Below are 19332 nucleotides of genomic sequence, written 5' to 3' on the forward strand. Positions count from 1 at the left end.
AAAATGCAAGCTAAAACCCACCATGACATATCATTGTGATCTATTAGAGCAGCTATCATGAAAAAAGACTCCCCATGCCAAGTGTTGACAACTATGTGGAGGAAGTGGACTTCTCATCTACGATGGTGGGAATGTAAAATGATAGAACCACTTTAGAAAGTAGTTGGATATTTTCTGAAAAAATTAAACATATACTTAACCACATTCCACTCTTAGGTACTGATTTAGTTTTCCCTGATTTGCATATTTTCATTATAGTAATCATATTGCTTGTGTTCATGTCCTGCCCCCTTCTTCACAGACTATCCACTCCCTGGAGTTGGAGAATCTTTCAATTTTATAGACTTTCTTGCACAATGTCTAGTAGGCATTTAATACATAATTGCTTAAGAAGTTACTTAGAGGAATAAAGAAAATAACAATGAGAAAAATTCATTTTTGAATATGAATTTTACCTAGTCTCTTTTTAGTATAGTGTAATATTTTATTCCATTTATTTTCTTTTTTTATTCTATTTATTTTCATTTAAAATTATAGGATAATGTTTACCCCATGCTATTGCAGACTTCTGATTCATTCATAGTAATGAGTATATGATATTTAATAAATTTCATTATAATAAGATAAGTCATTTTTTCCCATTCTAAATAGTATAGTATTATTCCTATTATAATAAATAGTATAAATGTTTCCATTGTAAACATTTTCTTATGTCAAATAATTTCTTTTTTTTTTTTTTTTTCAAATAGTTTCATTAGGACAGATACCCAGGAAGGGTATCACTAGATGAAAGGGTATGAATGATTATATTACATTATTTTAAAATATACTTAGCTACCAGTGGAGCATATGGTTCCTTAAGCAGGATGATTTGGGTATAGAAATGGTTGTAGCTATACCTGGGTAAATTTAAAAAAATTTATTTTTATTTATTTTGTTAAACTTTCTTTTAGCTTTATTAATTTTAATTTTATTTTTAAGAGACAGAGAGAGTGTGTGTGTGCAGGAGATGGAGAAAGAGCAGAGGGAGAGGGAGAGAGAGAATCCCAAGCAAGCTCCATGCTCAGCATGAGCCCAGAGCCGGGCTCGATCTCATGATTCTGAGATCTTGACCTGAGCCGAAATCAAGAGTCAGGTGCTTAATTGACTCTGAGTCACCCAGGCACTTCCAAATTTATTTTGTGGAGGCCGAGAAAATTAAGGCCATTCCACTTTAAGTTCAACGTTAGCACAAGTACAGCCATCCCAGGCCCCTGTGAAGAAGAGCTGAACTTTACCTTACTTCAGTTACAGGAAGAAAACAGCTTACAGCTTAACGTCCTAGAAAGCCCCATATTAGAATGAGAACAGAGCCCAAGCCAGTGGCAGGAAGCCCCATATTAGAATGAGAACAGAGCTCAATGCCCTTGAAAGCCCCATATCAAAATGTAAACAGAACTTGAGGAATTGCTCCAGCCCTTCTAGAGGTCCCCGAGACCAGCCCTTAAAACTAAGCTGGAACCCACCTCAGGGTCCAAGTCCCTGCTCCGCTGTGTCAGGTACACTTGGACCCAAGCTCGAGCTTGTTAATAAACCGTCGTGTGTTTGCATCGGTGTCGGCTCCTTGGTGGTTTCTCAGATACATAATCTTGGACACAACAATTTTTGAATCAGGAAAATAGTCTTTATTTTCTTAAATTTTAAAATTTTTATTATTATTTTTAAGTAGGCTCTACATACCATGTGGAGCCCATCACAGGGCTCAAACTCATGACCCTGAGTTCAGGATCTGATCTGAGATCAAGAGTCAGGTAGTCAAAAAAACTGAGCTACCCAGGTGCTTTTGGAAAACAATCTTTTAAAAAAAATTGGGCCTATAGTCTTTGGGTTTAAAAAGCAAACACCTGTTTTTACTGTTGATTCTTTCTCTTCCATGTGGCAATAATTTTTTAAAAAACAATTCCATAGTTAAAATTTATTTTTCCTAAGAACATGTTTCATCCACTCTTAATTTACCCTGGCTAACTATCAGAAACCCTTATGTGAGTATGTAAATATGTAAAATACTCTGTCTTGTTTCAAAAAGGATTTGAGACTGTATTAATTTCTGGTGTGGAATGTTGGGAGAAATAACACAACAAATGATTTCTTGGAGGGTCATCTGGTGAGGAAGGGCACCTATAATGTGCCAATACTTGGATCATCTTTAGAGATGTGGCTCCTGAAAAAAACATGTATATATGTATGTGTTTATCTTTTGAGAGAGTGTGTGTGTGTGAGCAGTGAGGGGCAGAGAGACAATCTTCTGCAGGCTCCATGCTCAGTACTGAGGCCAATATGGGGCTTGTCTCACAACCCCAAGATCATGACCTAAGCCAAAATCAAGAGTGGGTCACTTAACCAATTGAGCCACCCATGTGCCTCATCTTCTGGAAATTTTAGCTTTTGGTCTTTTTTTTTTTTTTTTTTTTTTTTTGTGGTCTTTTGATTTAAGTAAAAGTGCTATTATAAATACATAATAAAATATGTTGGACTGAGGAAGAGTTACTTTTCTGGTCACCCTTAGGAATTTGGGGTGTGCATCAATCACAAACTTTGGGGTTACTTAATTGTAAGTAACACATTCTGACTTAAAGTGGTAAGGGGATTTATTGGAAGAGTATCAGACAGTCCCAGAATTAGTGCGATTGAAGAATCAGGTATGGACATGGGCAGAGGGAGATGGAATTAGACCTAGGAAAAGGCTGCGGTCAGGATCTCACCCCAGGCTTGGATACTACTGGACACTGCCACTGGTAGATTCTCATTTCTCCAGCCTCCCCTGTATCTTTGTCACACTCTGAAGAATCAAGGTTGATGGAAGCAAATGACTGGCCAAGCAGGTACCCTTCCCGCGAAGCAGTAGGAAACAGAAGTTTCCAGGGGCAAGGAGTGGAGTGTGTCCCTGGCTGGCTCAGATGATAGAGCATGTGACTCTTGACCTCCATGTTGTGAGTTCAAGCCCCATGTTGGGTGTGTAGCCTACAGAAAAAAAAAAAAAAAAAAAAGGGAGGTTCTATTCTTTTCTGCCTCCTGCTGGTTGTAAGTAGAAAGGAAGTTTGGGTTATGGTTATGTGAAAAAAGTCATAGATTTGTTACATTTATTGATTTCTGATGATTATAGGATCATTTTTCATTTTCCCAATAACGTGTACAGTGAAGGATCTTCAACTGTGACCCATGCATGATGGGGAGGGCTGGGGAAGGCCACATATTCCTTGAAATTATAAATTATAGAATTTTGGTATGTGTGCCTTTTGCATTGTTGGGTGTTAGGAGAGTCCATAATTTTTGTTAGCTTCTCCAGGAGACCCACAATCTACAAAAAAGTTAAAAGAGCCTAACTGGAATGTTCTACATAATTACTTTCTCGTTGTGAAATTTCAGTTCATTCATATTAATTGTCGCGAGTACTACTACCTTCTTTCCGCTAGGTGGTGCTGCTACATGCATTTTCAAACACCAATCACAAGGTTCATTGATTTATGGAGTGAAAAAGCGCCCAGGTTTAAATGGCAAATCCTCAAGTTCATTTTAGGTTGGAAGGAATTTTTGAAATCAAGTAGTACAGTCGCATTGTTTTACAGATAGACCGCCAGATGCCCAAAAGGTGAAGGAAGAGCTCTGACGGAGACCAGACCTTTTGAAAAGTCGAAAGGATGCGCTGAGTGGAAGAACCCACAGAGCTGGAGCTCTCCTCCTACCAAACTACTTTGAAGGCTGCGCCTTTGGCCGCCCAAGGACTGGGGGTGGTACTGGTTGTGGACTTTAGATTTTTTTGGTTCTGAGGCATTTGTATTTTTCAGTCACAGTCATGACGGAATTTGGTGCTTCTACCCTGCCGGATGGTGGTATTGCTGAGAAGGGATTTTATTCAGTTAAGGAGGGAAGTTGCACAGTCTTCCTCTACCCCATTCCCTGGTTGGCTTTAGACATCTTACAATTACGTGCATTGCATTCTTTCCAGAGCCAACGGTGACCCTATAAATGTATGTATAAGCAGTATTGGTGACACATGAGGGACATGCTAGGTTGAATTGAGGGTTTTATAGTTGATGGTTTTTAGGCATTTACATAGTAATTGAACACTGACATTTTTATTGTGTATGTACATGTGTTTTAAAACACTCTCTTAAGAATCCATTATTTACTGCTAGTCATAGCTTCTGTGATAAACACCACGGTCAGTTACTCAGGCATCCCATTGGGAAGGAAGGACTTACTCCTCCAGTACTGGGTGGGCTGCCAACAGAAGTCCTCAGATGTCAGACCCTCACAGAGGTTGCTCCACTTGAAGAGAACTGCCTTGCCCGAGTTGTGTCCCCTTCCCTAGAGTGGCCCATCTCCAGGGACTGATTGGCCTTTGGGGTGTTAAGACTCAACTCTGAAGAGTCATCCCAGCCTCAAGACTTCCTCTGGGAAGGTCAGAGACCACCAGTGAGACTGTATGGAGGCTTATCTTCTCCTTGGGGCCAACTCTGATCCTTGCTTCCCCCTTTCAGGTGTCTCTCACTAGAACACTCCTGCGTGTCATTCTCCTCAGGGTCGGCCCCAACCTGTGACATTTGGTTTCAGAAGTAACCCCAAAATGCAGATGCTGGGATTAGAATTTGGATCTGGATTATGCACGAACTGCTTGACAGGATTCCTATCGGCAGTGGTGAGTGGGGCGCAGACAGCCTCTGGGACAAGGTAGCAATGCAGTTGTTGAAACTTGATCCTGCTTGGATCAAGTCCACATGACCGCCTCCTCACAGTGGACTATATGAGAAGAGGCTGGACCTACTCATATACATTGCAGCCAGGAATCAGGTCATCGTGATGGAGATTCAGCAGAACCACACAGGGGAAGGTGGGAGTTCACCAAAGAGAAGGAAGATGAGGTATCCAGCAACAGTTGCTGAGGTCCTTATTATGGCCTCCAAGGCTCTACTCAATGTGTCCTTCCACTCTGATGCCTCCCGCCCCACCCCAGGCAATGCTAGCCTTCTAACTTCTCTTTAGATAAGTTGTGCATTGAATTCCTGCCTTGAGGCCTTTGCAAGACCTTTCTCTTTGCCTGGGAAGCTCTCCTCTTACCTTCCAAGATCACTCTCTCAGTCTGTTTGCATCTCTGCCCAAATGTCACTTACTCAGAGAGGTCTTCCTTGACCCTTCCGGGTTGTTCTCTTCATCTTACCCTTTACCTAGCTTAACTTTTCTTCACAGCATCAAACTGCTCTTGAAGTGAAATTATTTTTGATTGTTGCTTTGTATTGTCTACTTGAAGGTGAGCTCCTAGAGCAAGAATTGTGCCTTTTTCAGCACGGAAAAGTATGAAAAAGTATGGCTATCATACTCCTTAGACAGGGCTTGGCCTATAGTATGTGCTGAGTAATAATTACCAAATGGATGGAGATATAGAGATGTAGAGTAGGGAAAGGTTAATTTTGATTGGAGAAAGCGATGATAAAGACTTCCTGGAGGAGAAAGCATTTGAGTTAGTTGTGGAAGGATGGATAACATCAATAGGCAGAAATGGAAAAGATCAGATAGAAGGATGGATATTTGTGGGCCATATAGAGGAGTGAGTAGCCCATTGTGTCAAGGGTCATGGTATAATCTGGTGACCCAGGCCATGTGGTTTTGGGGCTGATTCATACTGTAGTCCAAGTTTAGTTGATAAACAGTGTCTAACTTTGGAATTCATGCTCTGAAATTCATTGCTGCTGCTCATCAAGTAATTCTTTACTAGATGGCATGCAAACCACTCATTTGTGGTTCCTGCTCACACTTCAAACTAATTTACCTACTTGTTCACCATAACAGTTGTTGTTACTGGTGTATGTGCATTTTGAATAGTTACCCTCATGTCTGTGTTCCTGCAGGATCCTAGCAAAATACAGAGACCAGTACTCCCGGCAAGCCGGTGGTTAAGAGGGAGTGAGTGACATGATTTCTCAAGCTTGTGTCAGAGGTTCACACTTGAACAAAGCTTAGGTAAGTACCTCAACAATGACCGTCAGAGGATGTTTTAGGTGTTTGCATTTTTGGTGTCTTTTCTTGATATTCAAAAGTTCTGCCTTTTAAAATAGACAATATTTAATCAATATTTTGATGAATATTCAATTATTTTATCAGGTATTTAAATATTCAAGTGAGAGAAATTTCTAGAAAGATGATAAAATAAAAGTAGGTTTACCTTATTCCTCTCTCTGGAAAACTATAGTCATAAATAAAAAGAATCAAATATCAGAGGAAAATATCTATAATGAAAATAGGAAACTGCTAAATGCCTCACCACAGGTTAAAGAATATCTTCTAGATACAACATCATTTGAATCCAGTTGAGGGATACTCAAAGCTGACTCCTGTATTCTGATATTGGGAAGGGATTAATCTTGTGGTTGGATAGGGACACCTGGGTGGCTCAGCTGGTGAAGCATCTGCCTTCAGTTCAGGTCATGATCCCAGGGTTCTGGGTTCGAGCCCCGCATTAGGCTCCTGCTGAGTGGGGAGTCTGCTTCTCCCTCTCCCTGTGCATGCTCTCTCTCTCAAATAAATAAATAAAATCTTTAAAAAAGTCTTGTGGTTGAATCAGGGAGAAATAGGGAGAACCTTGGGCACATTTCTATTCCAGAAGGTGTCCAGGGAGATGATGTTGGAAGGGGTCTTGTGGCCACTCCATCTGATCTGTGACCTGCCCCAGAATAAAATAACTTTCAGAGTGGCCAGGACCTGAGAGAGCACCCTCACAGAACCAGTATGTTTACATAACAGAGGATTCTTCAGTTTTGTAAGAAAAGATTGTATATGAAGCCAAGGTTTCAATGGAAAGGCAAATAAAATAAAATAAAATAAAATAAAATAAAATAAAATAAAAATAAAAAAAATTTAAAAATCCAAAAAAATGAGGGGGAAAATGAAAGTTGTAGCAGAGATACTTTAAAGCAATGGTTTTGACGATAAAATGATCAAGAAAAAAAGTCATTATGAAAATGTGGTACTATTCAATGCTCTTCTGTCTTGAGGAAACGTCTAATTCCTGGTTTGGACATAGAGAAAGAGCGAGATTGGAATAATTTTGAAGTCATTTGCTTACATGCACCATTGACTCCAATTTTATTTGACTATGATCTCCCTGTAACTCAAGTTAATGTTAGATCTTTGTGCATTAGTTCTTTGCAACCTAATCTAACCTCTTTTACGCCAAATAAGAAAAGGAATTGGTAAAGCAAATTTGGAAGTTTTCCTAAGATTTCTTGGTCTTAGGTTTAGGTCTTTTCTGATTTCTGTCTCCTGAGATGATTAAGAATTGACTGGAGATGAAAAACAATTGAATGTTTTTGTCATTGGATGATTTCTTTTTCTCCCTCTAAGACTTCTAATATATGCAGGTTACTAGTTGTTCCTTATCATTATTTCCTGTAGTATTTCTGTAGTCCAAAGACGGGCATTCTTTAATTTATAGCTCTGCTCTTTACTTATCTTCTTGACTTGGGGCAAGTTTCATAACGTGTTCAGTATTTGCCTTTGTAAAATGCAAGTCATATGCACCTCATAAGTTGTGAGAATTAAGCAAAATGTTATGGGAAAAACCTGGTTCAGAGTCTGGGATGGAGAGGGCATACAATATAGCACTTCTATTTCTTATTTGATAATAAGAGTTCATAACTCATGAAATATGATAATGCCAAAAAGAATGCTTCCTTCACTGAAGGATTTTGTTCCTCCTAGGTAGTAGCCCACCCAAGACATCTGTTACATTACTCTCTATTTTTAAAATTAGCATAGCATGGCATTCTGCTGGACATTTTATGGATGGAAATAATTAGAAATTTTATTTTTGGTTCAGATAATGGCCTCTGAACATATGGACACTTCCTAATTCATTGGCAATGAGTTCATAAACTTTGTTGGATCTGCAGCTGTGAACCTACAGGACCTGTCCTCTGGGCATTTTTAACAGATTTTTACTTGTTGATAATTAATAAATTAATAATTGGTGCTAAGAGATTTTAATGTATTATGCAAGGAGAAGCAGAAACAGCAAGTGAGAAATGCATGTTTCTATTAGAGACATGCTATTAGAACAAAAGGAAAGCTTGAAGGGTGGCTTGACCTTGGCTAACGTGCTGACATGGTAGATTGCTTACCCCCCATCCCATTGTGATGGTAAAATGAATGTCCATCTTTCAAGCATGGATCTCTCATGCTATGGAAGTCATCAAACTTTGTTAGAATAATGGTATGATTAGAACTCTTGAATTATTAATGATTAGTGCATATTATATTCATATAGAATACATCTGCAGCCTTTTAAGGAAAAGTGATGCACCTGTTTTTGAGGTAGAAAGTCATATTCTTCTACATAATTGGTCTCTTTTAGTAAGAACAGTCTCATCACCATTCTAAGTATTCATGTTCAATACAATTATGGGCAGCCAATAATAAGAACTCAGAATCTATACAATGCTCTTTAAAGAGCTCCCCCCAATTGTTTTGAATTAAATTTATTATTTTTTAAATTAGTAGTATTATATTTAGTATTATTTATTTATTTTTTTTTAAATTTTTTTTTTTTTACATTTTTAAAAAATTTTTTTATTTATTTTTATTTATGATAGTCACAGAGAGAGAGAGAGAGGGGCAGAGACACAGGCAGAGGGAGAAGCAGGCTCCATGCACCGGGAGCCCGTTGTGGGATTCGATCCCAGGTCTCCAGGATCGTGCCCTGGGCCAAAGGCAGGCGCCGAACCGCTGCGCCACCCAGGGATCCCTAGTATTATTTAATGTCCAGGGATTGGTAATATTTATTTACCAGAGATTATAGACTGCAGTGCTCTTCAGATAGAGTCATGGCCTAGGAATGGGACTGTCCTAGTAAGAATAGTGCTAGTGGCTTCATTAATTTTCTTAGAAACTGGAGATAGGAGTAAAAAGGTGCACGAGGAGAATGTTGTTTTTGTGCCTTTTCTTTTGTTCAAAATGATAAACTCCCAAGTGTGATTAGAAGCCATGTGAGAGACTTACGGTCCACGCTGCCTGCTCAACATCTCCATCAGATGTCTTGAAGGAAAGCTAAATTACCACGTCTAGAACTGTACCAAGCTCACCACTGGGACTCCCCCTACACATTCTCCCTTTTGGATTTCTCAGTTCAGTGGATGGCACCACAATCCCCCCAGATGCATAAGTCAGGAATTGGGCATTGTTCTTAATCCGGATATATTTTAGCCTTCAATCTCCACAACCACAACTGACCATTCTATTTCTCAGTATCATCCAAATTGATCTATTTCTCTCCACCTTCATTGCCACTGCCTAGACAAGCCATGAGCATATCTCATCTGGAGTACTGAAATATCCATGTAATGGGTCTCTCCCTCTCTGTTTCCCAGCCGGTGTACTCTCTGCAACTCAAATAACCATTTAAAACCTAATTGGATCACGTCACTGACCTATCTTAAATCTTTGCAGCTGGGATAAACCCTGTCTGATTTGGACCCTGTTTATCTCTCTGGGTTCATCTGATTGCTACATGCTGTCTTCTTAGAATCCTTTAGCTATGATGTGCTCCTTCCAAAAGCAGGGATCTTACCTTAGTTAACTCCTCAGACCTCAGAGTAAAAATTATTCCTGGGAAGATCTCAGGTAGTTCAAGCTTGGTCAAATCCCCATTATATGCTTTTGTTGCAACAGGTACCTTTTCCTTGAACATTTATCACACACATTCATTGTGTTATTGCTTGCTCAAAATTGCCTGTGCAGGTACCCTATTAGGTGCAATACAGTGACATGCTGCTTGAGATATTATAGCTTGTCCCTTTCTTTTTACACTAATTCCTTAGCTCCATTCATGGGTTTCTTCTTTTCTTTTTAAATATTTTATTTATTTATTCATGAGAGAGAGAGAAAGAGAGAGAGAGAGAGAAAAAGAGAGAGAGGCAGAGACCTAGGCAGAGGGAGAAACAGGTTCCCTGAAGGGAGCCTGATGCGGGGCTCCATCCCCGGACCCCGGAATCATGACCTGAGTCAAAGGCAGATGCTCAACCACTGAGCCACCCAGGTGCCCCTCATGGCTCTTTTCTATATGTCATCTTCAGACTTGTTTTGGGGGAGGAAGCAGGACCTATGATAATTAGCCATCTTGTCAGGATTTCCATTCCCTATAATTTTTACAAATAATATTTTGGTGGCTTCTGTAATCATAATGATGTGTCAGAATATGAGGTGTTCAGTAAGGCAGGGAAAACTAAACTGTAGTGTTGAGTATTTACTACCTATGTACCATACACAGGTAGTAAAGTTATAAGAAGAGCAATGAAGTGATTACCATAAAAGTCAGGATAGATTTATCTTCATGGGATGAAAAGGATTATAACTGGGAAGGGAAAGGCTGGGGGCTTCTGAAGTATGGCAATTGTTTGTTCGTTTGTTTATGAGAGACACAGAAAGGGAAGCAGAGAAAGAGGGAGAAGCAGGCTACCAAAGGAGCAGGGAGCCCAATCCAGGACTCGATCCTAGGACTCTGGGATCACAACCTGACCTGAAGGCAGATACTTAACCAACTTAGCCACCAGGCATCTGGCAATTGTTTATTTCTTGACATGGACAGTTGTCAGGATGGGCTACATGAATTGCAGAGTCGATACAACATGGAGATATGGGACTACTTGTTTTTAAAACTATTAGGACTATCAAGACAATGACGGCAGGTCATCAGGCCAAGCATGGTGCCCTTCTAAACCTGTGTGGTTGCACAGGTTACATGCCAATGAAGTCAATCTTGGGGGTGATTATATGAGTATTCACTCTGTAATAATTTGTTAAGCTATATATTTATGTTTTATGTATTTTCCTCTATGTTTGCTGTGTTTCACAATGAAAGAGATGAAAATAATTGAATACAATGAGAACTCAAAAATATAAAGATAAAAAAATATAAAAATAAATTAGAACCCTATATGATGGGATGCCTGGGTGCTCAGTGGTTGAGTCTGTCTTTGGCTCAGGGCATGATCCTGGGTCCAGAGATAGAGTCCCACTTTGGGCTCCCTGCATGGAGCCTGCTTCTCCTTTTGCCCAGGTCTCTGCCTCTCTCTATGTGTCTCTCATGAATAAATAAAATCTTTAAAAAAAATGAACCCTATATGATTATTTTAGGAATGCCCATTGATTAGGAAAATATAAAAGGGTAGAAAATATGAACAAAAAGTCAAGAGATATGAATAGTAAAAGGAACTGTGTTAACATTTGGATAAAAATAGGAAGCCTCGGGGGATCCCTGGGCTCAGCAGATTGGTGCCTGCTTTCGGCCCAGGGTGTGATCCTGGGGATCCGGGATCGAGTCCTGCATTGGGCTTCCTGCATGAAGCCTGCTTCTCTCTCTGCCTGTGTCTCTACTTCTCTCTCTCTCTCTCTGTATCTCTCATGAATAAAATCTTTAAAAAAAATATAGGAAGCCTCAAAGGAGAAGATTAAAATAAGCAGATAAGTAAATATTTTTTTTTTGATAAGTAAATATTTTAAGGAATAATCACTAAGAACTTTTTAGAATGAGTGAAAGTAGAAAGAATTCATAGAGTACAAAATAGGATAGATAAGAATAAGAAGTCTTTACCTATGTGTATTGTCGTAAAATTTAAGAACTAAAAACCACTTAAAATTATAAAAGTTTTGAAGAAGAAAGAAGAGGTAACTTATAAAGGAACAAGAATAAAACTGATGCTCACTTCTCTTCAATGACATGGAATATAAGAAGTGTGGAAGTGTTTTTGAAGTTTTGAGGAAAAATCCTTTAAACTTAGAATCTTTCAGCTAAACTGATAGTGTTAAAACTTTTTGATATCAGAACTCCTTAACATTCTTAAAAATCATTGAGGACCCAAAAGAAATGTTTATGTTGATTATGTCTATCAATCTATCAATATTTAATATATTCAATATTTATTTCATTTAAAAATCACTAGTGACATTTTAACATAAAGAGCATATTTTTATTTATTCATTTATTTTTAAAGATTTTATTTATTTATTCATGAGAAACAGAGAGAGAGAGAGAGAGAGAGAGGTAGAGACACAGGCAGAGGGAGAAGCAGGCTCCATGCAGGGATCCCAAAGTGGGACTCGATCCCAGGTCTCCAGGATCATGCCCTGGGCCAAAGGTGGTGCCAAACTGCTGAGCCACCCAGGCTGCCCAAGAATATATTTTTAATGAAAACTAATTATATATTTTGAAACAAAATACAATTAGTGAGAGAAATGATATTGTAATTACATGATCTGACCTGAAACTGTGAGAAAAGCTCTAACTCCAAGGTGTTTGTCAAGAACAATAAACAGCAATTGTTTGACATCACAGCTGCCTAAAGCTTTGATGCCAGTTGGGGTGAACAAACCTGGCCAGAAACTTAAGAGGAAACTCTGGGAAATAAGATATACACAGGGGGTTTGAAAAGTTCTGACTTATTCCTGAGAATCTAAAAGGCCATGTGCATCTGTAGGGCTGTGAGCACACCCAGAAAAGACTTGGGAAGGTCTTAGTCTCACCTTTCATTGACATTGTGGCCTTCGGCAAGCAGGAGATGGAGGTTGAGTAGGATTATAAGTTCTTAAGTGTTGAGGATATGCTACAGCCCAAGCCCAGAGCCTCTCATTGAAGCTTTTAATCTCTTCTTAAAGTGGTTCTGAGAAGGGGAGACATAGCTGTGGGTTAGGGAAAGATGGCTTACACCTAGAAAATTAGTGTTCTTTTGGTGATCAAGAGAGAAGATCTGAACATATTCAGACATTTCTGTCTTCTGTACAGATCGTGCACAAGTTATGGTTTCATTGCAGTGTATTTCTTCTCTGGATGCAGATTCTCTTAAGGTCATTCTAGAGGCTTCTGAAACATGCCATAGGACACTGGCATACGCTAACATGAGGCTTCATTTCCACTAAACATAAAAGTCAGGAAACAAAAACAAACAAAGGAAAGAAATTACCTAATCGGTTTTAAAGTGTAAAAATGGGCTCCAGGGTGGAGTAGAATCTAGGGCAACAGTGTTTAGAAAATAAGATCAAGAAAAAGAAGTAATGTTGAAAACATCCAAGAAACAAAGCCTGGGCTACTGCTCAAAGTCAAATGGCTACATCAAAAGTAAAAACTTTCAGGTGGCCCAGGTGACATAAGAAGCAGGCCATTAAGCTGAGCAAATTATGAATAAGGAGGAATTCAACATCCACTGGGCAAGCTTCTTTCATTTAGGCTTATAAAACTAAGCCCTGTCATGTAAAGTTTCATGAGAAAACAAGCCTTCATCAATACAGTTGTCTTGGTCCAGCAATTCTCTTTCACTCTTGAGAGTCCAGATGATGTGCAAGGAAGCTATAGTTCTTTCCCTAAATCCATAAGATAAGTTGGTCATGTTTCCAGAGGGTCTACTGTACCCTTAAGTTGTTTAATCCTATTATGCAAGGACTGGGGAGGAGGAAGAATGGATTCATCTGATTTTTTTCATCCTGTTGCTCAATCTTAGACTTGTCCCATTCCTGAACCATTACCATTTCTGGAGGTTAGGAGAGAGAGTTGAGTCGAGCCCTCTAGGTTTACTTCCTGTTAAGTGATAGGGTGTAGGTGCTCTGTGCATACCTTCCCTCACACAGCCAGGGGCACATGTGTTTGAGATGGAAGCAACCAACAGACAAATTAACATCCCCATTCAAAACTGCTATTAAGTGTTGATAGAAAAATGTTTTATAACTGGTTAAATGAAATAAATTATTACTGTTTTTCAAAATCAATCAGGTGCTGACATCATACCAGGCCCTGAGCTAGGTGCTTACACATCTATTATTTCATTTTACTCTTAGCATCATTATTTTCTCCTAAGTTCCAAAGGGAAATTAAGTGATACTGTAAGCCATTTGTGGGTGGAAATTGCTGCCAAATGCTTAGAGGAAATTCAGAGCTTTAATGAACGTTTTAATTCAAGCCTGAGCTGAACCAGTCCCAAGTGCTTTCCTGTTCCTGTTCAGATTGTGTTGTTTTTGCCTCTTTCCTTGAATCTCCCACAAAAGGTCTCAGGTCCCAGACCTTGTCACTGTGAGCCCTGGAACACGCAGACAGATTTGAAATGAACAAGCTCTGCAAGGATACCAGGACTGACCTACTCTTGTCAGAAGGTCCACTTATTTAAAAAAAAAAAATGTCCATTACAGTGATCTAGCTAAGAAGTTTGCATCCGATACTTGGTGTCCCCCTCTCAGATGAGATGTTGACAGAGGGGCCAGGATGAAGACAGGCAAGTGGGGCTGTCTGGATGGCAAGACCTCAATATATGTTTCTAGTTATATTCCAATTCCAGATAGAAGGCGTTTAATAAAGGCCACAAATGGATTTACTGCCTCAGTTCGTAACCCTTACTCCAACTCATTATGTTGTAGGGATTTGAATGCAGAGGTAATATGGTGCTACCAAGCAGGGCAGGGTCCAAGCCAGAGTACATTCACGTGGTCTTGGGCAAGGTCCAGAGGAAGAGGAACTAGAAGATTCCCTGACTTCCCCATCAGGACCCTTTACCTCCCTACGGTAGGTTAGCTAGGATGAGAGCTGGGAGGTCCTGGCTGTCCTCTCTCCCTGCTTCACTCTATAAAGTTTCAACCTGTTCTGAATCTTTAATGCATGTTCAGAGTGATACCTGTCACTGTCAGGCTGTTTTCTGAGCAAAGAGCCCTTTGAATTCAGCTGTCACCAAGAGTGGTAGCTGTCACCTGGGTGAGTCAGGGAGGTGGCACAGGTGGGGCATGATGCTTTAGCCTGAGAGACTGAAGTCCTGGGGTCCTCCTCCACCTCCTCTGGTCCAATGTGCAGGCTGAGAAGCATGCCCGTGAGGCAGAGGAAGTGGGTTTACAACTGGTGAAAGTGTGCTTTCCAGGACTGGGACCTTTTTTTTTTTTTTTAATTTTTAAATTGGAGTTCAATTTGCCAACATATGGCATAACAGGACTGGGACCTTAAAAAGAAAATCAAATCCTCAGTCTTACATAAGCAAGTATAAGAGCATGGCTGAGGAACATTTTGTATTCAGCACAAGGACACAGCTTTGGAATGTATGTGTGTATGCTGTGGTAAAACATATTGTGGAGGCCGAGAAATTTTTTTTTTTTTTTTTTTTTTTTTTTTTTTTTTTAGGCCAAGAAAAATTAAGGCCATTCCACCTCAAGTTTAGCATTAGCACAAGTACAGCCATCTTAGGCCCCTGGGAATAAGAGCTGAACTTTACAGGAAAAACTGCAGCGTGTCCTTGGCAGAGAATCCCATATCAGAAAGACAACAGAGCTCAGAACGCCCTCAGCAGAGAAACCCGTATCAGATCTTAAGAACCTCCCCCACCCTTTCCCCTATATTGGAATGAAAAAAATTCCTTCACCCCTTCTGAAAATCCCCTAGACCAGCCCATAAAAACCCCAGCTGTAACCCACTTCAGGATCCAAGCCCCTGCTCTGCTGTGTGGAGTATACTTGGACCCAAGCTTGAGCTTGTAAATAAACCCTCATTGGTGTCGGCTTCGTGGTGGTTTCTCGGATTCACAATCTTGGGCACAACAATATAATATATATGATATATATTATATTATATATATCATATATATTATATATATGATATTTATTATATATATATTATATGATATATATTATAAAAATTTCCCTTTTAACAGTTTTTAAGTGGACAGCTCAATGGCACTAAATACATTCACACTGCTGTGCGACCATCACTAACCATCCAACCCCAAAACTTTTTCCTCACCCCAAACTGAAACTCCCTACCTACTGAACTCTATTCTTCTCTCTCCCCAGCTTCTGGCAACCTCAGTTCCTTGTTTCTGTGAATTTGAATATTTAGGTACCTCAGGTAAGTAGAATCATATAATATTTGTCCCTTTGTGAACTGGTTTATGTAACTTACCATGTCATCAAATTTCATATCATGTTTAGCATGCATCACAATCTCCTTTCTTCTTAAGGCTGAATAATGTTCTATTGTATGGATGGCCTACTTTGTTTATCCATACACATTTGGGTTGTTTCCATTGTTAGGCAGTTGTGAATAATGACTCCTGAACCTGAGTGAACAGCTGTTTAGGAGCTTAGTGATTTTTACCTTGAAAAAATAGCATGATATCTACAGTTTGTATGGAGTTGGTGCATTATTCTTATCTGGGTTAATGTTTTCATCCTTGAAGAGTGTCCTAGCATAAGAGCAAGGAGGGTCTTCTCAAGCACTAGGACATAGCCTGGTAGTCTGAAGCATAAAACTTGTAAAAAATTTTTTTTAACGATTTTATTTATTCATGAGACACACACACACACACACACACACACAGAGGCAAAGACACAGGCAGAGGGAGAAGCAGGCTCCATACAGGGAGCCTGATATGGGACTCAATCTTGGGTCTCCAGGATCACACCCTGGGCTGAAGGTAGCGCTAAACCTCTAAGCCACCCAGGATGCTCAATTCGTAAATGAACGCTAGTGGAAAAATGTTTTTCTGATGACATCTTTCTCAGATTGGTCTGTGCTGATTGACTTTAGAGAGTGTTGGTCACTTTGACTTCCCAAATCCTAACTTTCTTCTTGGCTTTAGCTTCCAATGTTTCAGAAGGCAGCTCAGATGTCTGTGCTCAGATATGGGTACCCAGTGGTTCCCAACTCGGATCTGCCCCTAGCCAGTGTTGGGAAGGGAGAACTGTGTATTTTACTCCCTCTCCTCCCATAGGCACACTTTGCTGGGCTTTTCATTGGAATGAGCATTTCCCTGTGTCTCAGCTAGGCTCTTCTCACCACACACAGAAGCCACCATCATTTCTGTTGTTGTGCCCAAGATTACATATCCGAGAAACCACCAAGGAGCCGACACCGATGCAAACACACGATGGTTTATTAACAAGCTCGAGCTTGGGTCCAAGTGTACCCGACACAGCAGAGCAGGGACTTGGACCCCGAGGTGGGTTTCAGCTTAGTTTTAAGGGCTGGTCTCGGGGACCTCCAGAAGGGCTGGAGCAATTCCTCAAGTTCTGTTCACATTCTGATATGGGGCTTTCAAGGGCATTGAGCTCTGTTCTCATTCTAATATGGGGCTTCCTGCCACTGGCTTGGGCTCTGTTCTCATTCTAATATGAGGCTTTCTAGGACTTTAAGCTGTAAGCTGTTTTTTTTTCCTGTAGCTGAAGTAATGTAAATGTCAGCTCTTATTCACAGGGGCCCGGGATGGCTGTACCTGTGCTAACGCTGAACTCAAGGTGGAATGGCCTTAATTTTCTCGGCCTCCACATCTGTGTATTCTCTACATGTTCTTAGAGCAACTCATGCTGCTGCTCTTTGATGCATTGTATTCACCTCACTGTCTTCAGAAGAGTTAAGCTCTTAGATATTTGCTTCTGCCTTGTATTATTGTTGATACCAAGAAAAACTATGGAGGTCAGTTTCTCACCCATGAAAATCCACACCCACTGGATATACTGTGAATCAGGCCATCAGAAACACAGTAACTGGAGTCAAAATAGCTCAGAAATGAAATAATACCTAAAGCAAAGTGTTGCTAAAAGATGAGAAGAAGATGAAGAACACTTTTTAAAAAAGGCTTTATTTATTTATTCATGAGACACACACACAGAGAGAGAGAGAGAGAGAGAGGCAGAGACACAGGCAGAGGGAGAAGCAGGCTCCACTCAGGGAGCCCGATGTGGGACTTGATCCCGGGTCTCCAGGATCAGGCCCTGGGCTGAAGGTGGCACTAAATCGCTGAGCCACCCAGGCTGCCCAAAGAATACTTTTTATCATTAATTTAATTTTTAGAATACTTTTTGTCATTAATTTAATTTTTCCCAGTAGTTTTATCTCAATAATAAAGACTTACAGGTACCTGTTCTTGCTCTAGGAAAAAATCAATGTAAAACCTCTTAGGTGGCATAAGTGATAAAAGAATGACTCCAAAGTTGAATAGGGGAACATTTTAAAGAAAATTAAGGGGCACCTGGGTGGCTCAGTGGTTGAGCATCTGTGTTTGGCTCAGGTCATGAAACTGGGGTCCTGGGATCAAGTCTCACATTGGCTTCCCCATGGAGAGCCTGCTTCTCCCTCTGCCTATGTCTCTGCCTTTCTCTATGTGTCTCTCATGAAAAAATAAATAAAATCTATAAAAAAAAGGAAAAAAGGAAAAAAGGAAAGTAGGAGCAGTATTTACATGCAAGAGTCATAGAAAATATACATGCATGTATAGCTGTTTAATATGAGTGCATCGTTTTTGCCTCATTTTCTGGGAGGTATGGGACCAAGTGGCCAATGGTCTGCAGAGCAACATCCCTAAATTTTACAGTGTGCACTGCCACACATTCCTCACCCATGACTCTCCATCTGGGAGAAAGAAACACTACAGTGGTAGGAAACACAAAGCGAATGTAAAAGACTACTACCAGAAACAAATGGAAGAGCAGAGTCAGCCTGATCCACAGAACAACCACTGCATTTTAACAAGGAAAGATGTCTCCTATTCCATTCCCTGCTCCTCTTCCTGCCTGGGCAATGATCCTACCTCCCCTCGTCTCCTGGGTCCTTCTCATCCTGGTATGATACCAGCACACCATATAGGAGGCCCCTCCCATGATGCCAAGGATGGACCCTTTTCTTCCTAGAATGAGGCCACCTTTTGGGAGGCCACATGCCAATAATGTCTGTGCCCCCAGTGATGAGACCTCCCACCTGTCCCATGATGGTGCCCACTTGGCCAGGAATGACTCTACCAGACAGATAAGGAGAGACAGGAACTTCTGTATACCATTTTTTATAATACTTGTTCTACCTCACCAGGAATCATGGTGCTGTGACTCTGGGTGTTTTCTAACAGCGTGACAGGGAAGACTTGCTCCTCCTTCCTATCAAAGAATAATTTTGGTAGGGGAGTAGTGGGACACCCCCCCCAAATAAAAGAAAGCAAGCAATTTTATTTGTGTTGTGAAATGTGAAAATAAAGTTGTCCACTGTTTTAGTTAAAACAAAATTTTAGAAATATGAGTGCAACTGGACTGGCATTTTTAAAAAATAATATTTTATTTATTTATTTGACACAGAGAGAGAAAGAGAGCACAATCAGGAAGAGTGACAGGAAGAGAGAGAGGGAGAAGGAGAAGCAGGCTTCCTGCTGAGTGGGAAACCTGACCTGGGGCTTGATCCCAGGACTCTGGGATCATGACCTGAGCTGAAGCCAGATACTTAACTCAACTGAGCTACCCAGGTGCCCCTAGATTGGTATTCTTAAAAATATTTGTGTTTTTCTTTTTTGTCTTTTTCCA

At 40.2% G+C, this 19332-nt stretch overlaps 1 long non-coding RNA gene across 6 annotated transcripts in view; it reads left to right on the plus strand.

Moving 5' to 3' along the window:
* Positions 1-2482: 2482 nt before the first annotated feature.
* Positions 2483-19332, plus strand: part of LOC144321901 (uncharacterized) — a 52972-nt gene continuing 36122 nt past the window's right edge. The window contains exons 1-4 of one of the 6 annotated variants that reach the window (XR_013387398.1): positions 2488-4678; positions 5886-5997; positions 14428-14572; positions 15841-15895. This is a non-coding gene — a long non-coding RNA (uncharacterized LOC144321901). Of the gene's footprint in view, positions 4679-5885; positions 5998-14427; positions 14573-15840; positions 15896-19332 lie in introns of all 6 variants that reach the window. The other 5 variants (XR_013387396.1, XR_013387395.1, XR_013387394.1 and 2 more) reach the window with 5 other exon arrangements.

This window comes from Canis aureus, chromosome 10, assembly GCF_053574225.1.
Source record: "Canis aureus isolate CA01 chromosome 10, VMU_Caureus_v.1.0, whole genome shotgun sequence".
Classification (NCBI taxonomy): Eukaryota; Metazoa; Chordata; class Mammalia; order Carnivora; family Canidae; genus Canis; species Canis aureus.